Raw genomic sequence first — 9,248 nt, forward strand, 5'->3', positions numbered from 1 at the left:
ATCACACATGATACAATCAATACAAAACCCCCCCTCAGTGTAATCCTAACCTCTTCTCATGCATTCCCCCTCACCCCTCTGCTCCCAGCAGCAATGCCACACTCAGCCCACCTCACCGCCTCCCTCACCCTCCATTCCCTTCCCTCCCTAACCAACTCCTGCCTGGCAGTCCACAACGTCCTTTTAACCACGCTGATACAGTACCACAGCACCCACCCTGTACATTTCTCCTCCCTTTCCAACCCCTCCCCTTTCTCCACCATACCCCACGTCACCCTTATCCCTGGTTTCCCTTTACGCACCATCTTGTCCACCCCTGCCCACACCGCACCCGCAAAATCACACCCCCAAAACACATGCCTCACATCCGTCTCCCGCCTACACGCCGTCCTAGGACAAATCGCCGTACTGCTCAGCCCGTGCCTGTGCGTTCTCTCCCTCACAGGCAGTCGCCTGAGCACCACCAACCAGTTCAAGTCCTTTAGACCATTTTCCACCCCCTTGGGCTGCACCCTCACCCACCTTTCTGCCGTCATGCCCACCACTTTCGCCTCCTCCCTCTTGTTTCTCACCGTCTCGTACATCCCTCTCACACTCCTCCACACCCCTCCTTCCAAAACCTCAGGATTCACCCTCAAAACTTCGCGAGCCCTGTCCCTGCTCGCTCTGCCTCCACCACCCCTTTCAAACATTCTCTCACAAACACCGCATCCAACTTCAACTGTACCTCCGGAACATCTCCCCCCCACCTCTCTATTTGTGCCATCACACACCTCCTACCTACCCACTCATACCCCCCCCCCCCATTAAAAATTCAAAAATCATTTTCTGCACCTGCGCCCTCCTACTAGCCGGCAGCGGGTAAACCCCGGCCAGGTACACGAGTCCAGGCAATACTTCTCCCTTCACCACCAGTATTTTCCCCGTCTGTGTCAACTGTCTCTTCCTCCACCTCCCTAGCACCCCCCTTAATTTCGTTATTCCCTCCTCCCAATTCTTTCCCCCTCTATTCCCTTCCTCCAACCACACCCCCAACACCCGCAGTGGCCCTGTACAGTAGCCAATGCCTTCCACCTCCTCCACCCTCCTGTCCATCTCTTTCCCAAAACACTTCACATGACTCTTCTTTCTATTCAGCTTCGCTCCGGCGGCCTCCCCGAAATCCTCAAATATCTGCAATGCACATCTCAAACTATCCTCCGAATCCAACAGTAGCGTCGTATCGTCCGCATACTGCATTACCTTAATCCTGCCTGCCCCCCCCCCGCGGAACCGCAAATCCCCTAATCCTATTATCCTCCCTAATCACTCCTGCCACCGCAGCCAAGCCACACGCGCCGAGGCTCAGCCCGCTCCTCGCCGGCCTATCCCGGAGCCTCGGCGTCGACTGAGAGGCGCCCCTTCAGTCCCTCAGCCACCGGCGCCCTCAGTCTCCAGTTCCCCCGAAGAGGCAGCCGCCTCTGCAGCAGCCTCCCCGGCCGTCTCAGCCGCCTCTGCAGCAGCCTCCACGGCCGTCTCAGCGCTCTCAGCGGCCAAATCGCCAGCTGCTTCCCCGGCGGAGGCCGCCTCAGCAGCAGCTTCCCCGGCCGCCTCAGCAGCTGTCACCGTTGTCTCCAGGCCCGCAGCAGCCGCCGCTGCCTTCGTCTCCAGTGCCGGCGCCGCCGCCGCCAGTCCCAGTCCCTCGGTGCCGCAACCAAGGCTCCTTGCCGGCCTATCCCGGCGCCTCGGCGTCGACTGCGAGGCGCCCCTTCAGCCCCTCAGTCTCCAGTTCCCCCGAAGAGGCAGCCGCCTCTGCTCCCAGGGCTGCCGGACCCGCCTCTGCTCCCAGGGCTCCCGGACCCGCCTCTGCTCCCAGGGCTCCCGGACCCGCCTCTGCTTCCCGAGCTGCCGAACCCGCCTCCGCTCCCAGGCCCACCTACGCTGCCGCCAGTCAAGCAGCAGCAGCACCCGGCCGAGCCTACGGAGCCTCCCGAGTCGTGGCCACGGCTGTCTCCCTCTCCCCGGTCGTCTCCCTTGTCACGGCCGCCTCACCTGCCAGCGCCACCACCAGCGTACCTCGAGCTGCCGCCGCGGCAGCCGCCAGAGCTCCCCAAGCAGCCCATCTTGGATTCTGTCCTTCCCTCTAATCTCCCGGACCCTCTCATGCCCTCAATGTTCCCGGAGCCTCCTCGGCCGCCAGAGTCGGAGCCAGAGCCTCCTCGGCCGCCAGGGTTAGAGTCGCCTGGATCCCCTGAAGTGTCTCCAGCGTCTCCCTTGTCTCCTGCGTCCCCCGAGCAGCTATCAGACCACTTACACAGGAATGAACTATTTGAAGATTTTCAATCAGGATTTAGAGCACATTATAGTACAGAAACAGCACTGTTAAAAGTTACCAACGATCTTCTCTTAGCCTCAGATAATGGACTCAAACCAGTTAACCAGACTTCAAGCCTGTCTAACTGACATCAAGGTCTGGATGACCAGTAACTCTTTACTTTTAAACTCAGAGAAAACAGAAGTCATTGTATTTGGGCCAGAAAATCTCAGAAATAACTTCTCTAACATTATAGCTACTCTAGATGGCATAGCCCTGGCCTCCAGCACTACTGTAAAAAACCTTGGAGTTATTTTTGACCAGGACATGTCCTTTAACTCACACATAAAACAAGTCTCTAGAACCGCATTCTTTCACCTGCGCAACATTGCCAAAATTAGGAACATCCTGTCTCAAAATGATGCAGAAACACTAGTCCATGCATTTGTTACCTCAAGGCTAGATTACTGTACCTCATTACTATCTGGATGTCCCAATATCTCCATAAAAAGCCTCCAATTAATCCAGAATGCTGCAGCCAGAGTCCTGACAGGAACTAGCAAGAGAGATCATATTTCTCCTATACTGGCTTCTCTTCATTGGCTCCCTGTAAAATACAGAATAGAATTTAAAATCCTTCTTCTCACATACAAATCCCTTCATAATCAAGCTCCTACATACCTTAAAGACCTCATAGTGCCATATTATCCCAAACCACTTCGCTCTCAGAGTGCAGGTCTACTTGTGGTTCCCAGAGTTTCCAAAAGCAGACTGGGAGGCAGAGCCTTTAGTTATCAAGCTCCTCTCCTGTGGAACCAGCTCCCAGCCTGGGTTCAGGAGGCAGACACTCTCTGTACTTTTAAGGCTAGACTTAAAACCTTCCTTTTTGACAAAGCATATAGTTAGGGCTGGCTTCAGGCAACCCTGAAGTTATGCTGCTAACCATCCCTTAGTTATGCTGCTATAGGCCTAGACTGCCCGAGGACCATTGGTGCACTGAGCTCCCCTACCCTAACCCCCCGCTCCTTTTTTTCCTTCCCCTCCCCTCTCTTCCTCTCCTCCCACCTCACATCTATATTCTACCATTGAATATCACTAACCTTGTGCTCTCTCTCTCTCCTAGTTTGTTGATCTCTCCCTCTCTCTCTGTTATCTCTCTGTACCTTCTGCAGGTGTCCCTGGTCCTAGAGCGGCATATCGCTGATGTGCGGTTACTGGTCCCACCAACCTGCAGTGTCTATTTGTTGTTTATTGTTGCTGTTCTCTTCTCTCTGCTTTATCCAGTCACCCCAACTGGTCGAGGCAGATGGCCAGCCAAACTGAGCCCGGTTCTGCTGGAGGTTTTTTCTTCCATTAAAAGGAGTTTTTCCTCTCCACTGTCGCCAAATGCTTGCTCATAAGGGAATTGTTGGGTTTTTAGTTTTAGTTTTTGTAAAGTGCCTTGAGATGATTTGTATTGTGATTTGGCGCTATACAAATAAAATTGAATTGAATTGAATTGAATTGAATTGAATTTAATTGAATTGAATCAGCTTTCCCACAAGTATGATCAAAAGGTGTCAGGATGGCTGAGTGGTCTAAGGCACCAGACTCAAGGCTTGATTCCATTCTATGAACATGTTATTCAGGTCTCCAGCTGAAGGTGTGGTTACAGTTTCATGTATTGACTTCTACCCTGTACGTTGATAACATTCAATGTCTCTCTCTTTGTAAAGTAATTTTCTACTTGAATATGTACATGTAACAGTAACAACATTGAATCAGCTACAAAAATATTCTCCATTAACCTAATAGTCAATTGGCAGAACATAGGTGGATCCAAGTATACCACATTTACAGTTAAATGTGTGTTATACACAGTCTGGCTAGCTCAGTCAGTAGAGCATGATATTCTTAATCTCAGGGTTAGGGTTAGGTTTGAGCCCCACTTTGGGTGGTAGTGATTCTACAGGAGAGCTCCATGTGTTGAGAAAAGATGATGTGACTTCAGGGGCGTAATAGGAGAAGGTGTTTCAGTGTCATTAAATAAACATAGATGAGTGACTGTATCATAGCAAGAAAACACACTGTAGTTAAGGTTAGACCTTGTGTAACAACAGGTGCACTAGACAATACAACACAAATCTCATTCCCAATGTGACTTGAAACAGCATAACTTAGCAGCGTTATGACGTTACAGTAAATAGACTGAGGCTGCAGTTAAAATAACATCATGGCAGTGGTTAACAATGTCTACAGCTTAAACACTGCTGTGTAAGATAACACTGCCACTCCTTGTGACCATTAACATTACAGTGTTTTTAAGAATCTCTCATGATTATTAGAAAATTAGCATATACACTATGGACAGAGATGAAAGTTTATGATTTCTATTGTCATTACTTTTGTTTGGGTATGTTTGGGTGTCACCTCTGTAGCTGGTAGACTTAAGTGCCCAGGGCACAGTGAGCACATTGACATTTCATGAGACATGGTCACGTGGTGGGTCAGTATGAGTGCAAGCATTTAACCCAGCTCATGTCAGGGGACCTGAAAGACACTGCAGCATGTTTTAACAACCTAACAGTATGTCCCAAATGGTCAGGGAATACCTTGAGAAGGAGCTGGAGGATGTTGCCTGGGTGGAGCACAACTGGACTTTCAGCCCTGCTTGGAGGAACAATTAAGGTCCTTTTCAAGGATCAGCGTTCTTTTCGACTGACCTGTACTTTAAATATATTGCAACAAAGCATATGGTTTCCATAAACCAACTTGCTGATACCAGAAACCCTAAGTAGGTCCAAACATTGCTGGATAACCTGCTGGTGAAGGGAGTTTCATGTTACTGGACCTGGAAGTAAATGGAAGAACATACCCAGACACAAAAATGTCAGTGGGTGTTCTACACAAAAAAGGCGTTTGAAGGAGGAATTTGATATGCAGATAAGAGATAAGTGCACAGTTTATTTTAGAAATAAAAAATACAAAACATGCCATAAAAACAGGGGTGTCACAGTGCTGCTTGCAGTTGTACACTGACTTTGTTTCCTTGCTGTTTACCATTGCATGCTAAAGTACAGGCTGATCTGGTCCATTTCATAATGTAGAAGAGCTTGACCACAATTGTTAGTCAGAGAAGAGTTGAACCTCTGCTTCTGCCTGGTTTTGAACCAGGGACCTTTTCCGTGTGAGGCCAACGTGCCTTGCTTATGATTCTAAAGATGACACTTTGAATACAACAAACCACAATAAACACACATGCTGAAATATAGAGAGCTGCACTGGTGATTCCTAGTCTGGCCAGCCTGACCTACTCCTTTCTTAACAAAAGAATGTGGTTCTGGAACCCCTGCCATAGGGAGTCTTTTCCTCGAGCTTCCAAACAGCAGGGGTGGGCTCTACAATCCAGTCATCCAACCAGATTTAAACAAACATCGCCCATACGCACTGACTTGTTCATAACGTTGATCAGTGACTCCGACTGATAGCACAACTGGGACATCAGCAGAAAGGCAAAGAAAGACAGAGCAAGAAGTTTGACATTCTCCTCTGAACCCACTGGAAAGAGAAGTAATGAAAATGGGAGAACCACTCAGGCCACAAAGGACAAATGAGTTAAGAACCTTTCAGACAAGCAACTCTCACAAGCAGAGAGATGTCCTAGCCAATGGACTTAACTTTGCAGTCATGCCTAAACATATTCCGGTTGTGGATTTTATTAAAGCCACAGAATCTGCCATTCGCAACAATGACCTATCTAACACAGAAGCAGAGGAACTCTGACTAAAAGTCATTGCAGCACTCAAGGTTCTAAGCCACCACCACCCAACCTCACCACCAAGGAGAGCAGGACCATGTCTTCCCTGTCTAAGGACGAGACTATTACCATCCTGCCAGCAGACAAAGGGAGATGCACATTGGTTGGTTAATAAACACAACAGAGTATCATGAGAAAATAATCTCTCTCTTGGAAGACCAACAGACATACGAAAAGCAAATAAGGGACCCCACCAGCATCTACAAGAGAAAGGTGATTGACTGTTTAAAAGAACTGGAAAAGAATAAAGCCATTGACAGGACCACCTACTACAACTGGCTTTGCTGTTTACTCCATTCAAAAATATGCACAGAATTGGTGATAATACTGTAAAGCATCTCTGCACTAATGCACATGTCATATTGGTTGCTTGTCATTGTGTCAGTTTCTGTAATGTAGTGGTCATCACGTTTGCCTAACACGCAAAAGGTCCCTGGTTCGAAACCAGGCTGAAACACAGTTTTTGCACTGACTCTATCTCAGTCTCAGAGATCTCAGCCTGAGCTGACCAAAGGTAGCTGTGACCCAACCTCTTTGTAGCTCCATTTGATGTGCTGAGTTACTAAAGGATTAGCTGGGACCCTGCATCAATATAACCTGCACTCACTGTCCTCATGAATGTGAGGACAGTGAGTGCTACGGTATTTCAAAAACTAGGCAGTGTGAACTGTGTTTCCATCTCAGCCTTCTCAGAGAAGCTCATGTCAGTGGACCTGAAAGAAGTCAGAGTGCAGGACACTGATCAGAAAATCTGTGGAGTGGTCCCAGCCTAACCACCTGCTCTTTTTAACTTTAATGCTCACCACTACACCACCATCACTGTGTCCAAAGTTTTTACTACTCTTCTGAGGTATTTTCCATCCACCTCATCTGTTCTGCTTCTTGGCTCCTGTACTTCTGCTTATGGAAAACATGTCAGTCAGGAAAGCAGGAGTGAAAGGATGACAGCACTTTGGCAGTTCACACTCACTCTGTCTATAACACATTCTGCTGTCTTTGTCTGGACTGAGTTCATACATGTTGTACAAATATGTAACCAGGTAATGGAGAAGTCTTAATATTGGGCTTTAAAGACTTGTGGAGAATGTGGGCATCAATCCCACTACCTCTTAGATGCTAAGTAAGTGCTCTACCACTGGAGCTAACTCCCCCACGCATTAACCACACACATCCATAATTCCGTTTACAATTTGCCCAGACTGTCTACATGTGTTTTGTGGACTCAGATGTATGAGTTAAATCCTTGCACTCATACAGCAAGAATTCACACATTTAACATATTGTATATATATAAAAATATTGTTCTTTTTCTAGCCTTTTTATTTTGTTTTTATTTTCCTTTGTTTATTTTATTTTTATTATTTTTTTATTTTAACTAAGTTACTTTTATTACCATGTTATTTTAGAAATCTTCTTGATATAGAGTTGCCACAGTTTTTTGTACAGGAAAGTAGTACTGCTGGGGTGTGAACCCAGGAGCTGCTGACAGGAGGAAATTCTGAGGAAAAAAGTCACAATTCTGAGAAGAAATAAGCAAATGTTTAGTACAATAGTATAAAATGACAGATATATGCAAAAATACTAGAAAAATATTTAAAATGTAACATTTCTTATGAATGTTAACACAATATGGAAACATTCAATAACTGATTCATCATCTGGACTTTTGTGCATTGATATGTATTGTACATTGTTTAGACAATCAGTGGGAAATCAAAAGGAGACTAGGCACAATAACTGTATGTCCTTAAAGCTGGGTTCATGGACAATTGTCAACCTCATGAAGGTCAGCGTCGAATTCTCCACTGATCATGTACTGTAAGCAATAACAAAGCTGTGACGAGGTGACTGAGTGGTTAAAGTGATGGGCTGCTAATCCACTGTGCAGTGCACACGTGGTTTTTATATCCCATCCCATCCATGTCATAGATCCTGCTTTAGAAGTATTGTTAAGACAACAAAACCTCAAGTATTATGTTTGTTTCAGTACAGAGGATGGTGTAACTGCCAAGGACATGTTTTCAAGAGATGTGCACATTTGCGTCTGTTAAAATTCATATCAGTTTGAGCTCATTTACTGTTTAAAAATATTTGACTAAAATGTATGAATGTGATATTCAAGGCATAAAGTAAAGAATGCGCTCCCTTAAAATGTTTAAAAGTTAAGGGTTCTTTAAGAAAGTATTACTGAAGCGTAACAGGTCACATGGCCAGGTTGAGTTGTACACGGGACCGTTGCATTATGGGTTGAACTAATATGGACACGGAGAAACGCTAATGGTATGCAGAGCCTGATAAAAGATTTCCTTTATCTGCATGGTCTAAGAGATTGTCTTTAAATCTGTTATTTTTGTGTATAATGTTGTTTTATATCAGTTTTTGTAAATTATGTTAGGCATAAATAGCGATGTCATTGGATTTGGATTGCCGCATGTGTTTGTTCGAGTATCAGTGGACATTTCCCTGAGAGACTGACAAAGGACTCCAAGAAATGCACATTTTGAACATTATATGCCTTATTTCTTGTAGTTTGCACGGTGTCTGCTGAGAAGAGAGAGACAGAGAGACAAATAAACAGCAAAAGGACATCTGGCACTGGTCTTTCATTAGACCAGTGCAGCTACAGATGGTTTTAGTCCATCCACCTTGGGGTGGTGGGTCCAGCACACTTCTGCTGCACTCTGTTCCCCTCCACTCTGCATTTTAGCTATATTTACCTTCAATCACTATTCTGGAAGGTCAAAAGACTAAGAGTTTGTAAGGATCCTGGGAGACTATCCTAAATCCAGTGCACTTGCAAAATGGTGGAAAACAGTGGACAGCTGGTTTCCTAGCTAAATCTGGCAACAAAAGCAATGGAATGGAAATGTTTTCTTTGGAAAGATTCACATACAGTCAAGCCCGAAGTTATTCATACCCCTTGCAAATTCTGATTTAAAGTTACTTTTATTGACAAGCAACTTTTTGTTCAAATGTAAATAGAAAATGAATAATCATTTTTTCCACAATGATGCCTCTTCTAATTTTCTTCTGGGTAAATGCCTGTGTCATTTCTAATCAAGAAAATTCTTGCTGGTTGAATAAAAGTAACTTTAAGTCAGAATTTGCCAGGGGTATGAATAATTTTGGGCTTGACTGTATGTGTGTTTCCTTTGGGAA

At 45.8% G+C, this 9,248-nt stretch overlaps 1 non-coding gene across 1 annotated transcript; it reads left to right on the top strand.

Annotated features, from left to right (window-relative positions):
• Positions 1-6,473: 6,473 nt before the first annotated feature.
• On the top strand, positions 6,474-6,546 carry trnav-aac (transfer RNA valine (anticodon AAC)). The gene has a single exon. It is a non-coding gene; the product is annotated as a tRNA-Val (tRNA).
• The last annotated feature ends 2,702 nt before the right edge of the window (positions 6,547-9,248 follow it).

Source organism: Mastacembelus armatus, unplaced genomic scaffold, assembly GCF_900324485.2.
Source record: "Mastacembelus armatus unplaced genomic scaffold, fMasArm1.2, whole genome shotgun sequence".
In the NCBI taxonomy this organism is placed as follows: Eukaryota; Metazoa; Chordata; class Actinopteri; order Synbranchiformes; family Mastacembelidae; genus Mastacembelus; species Mastacembelus armatus.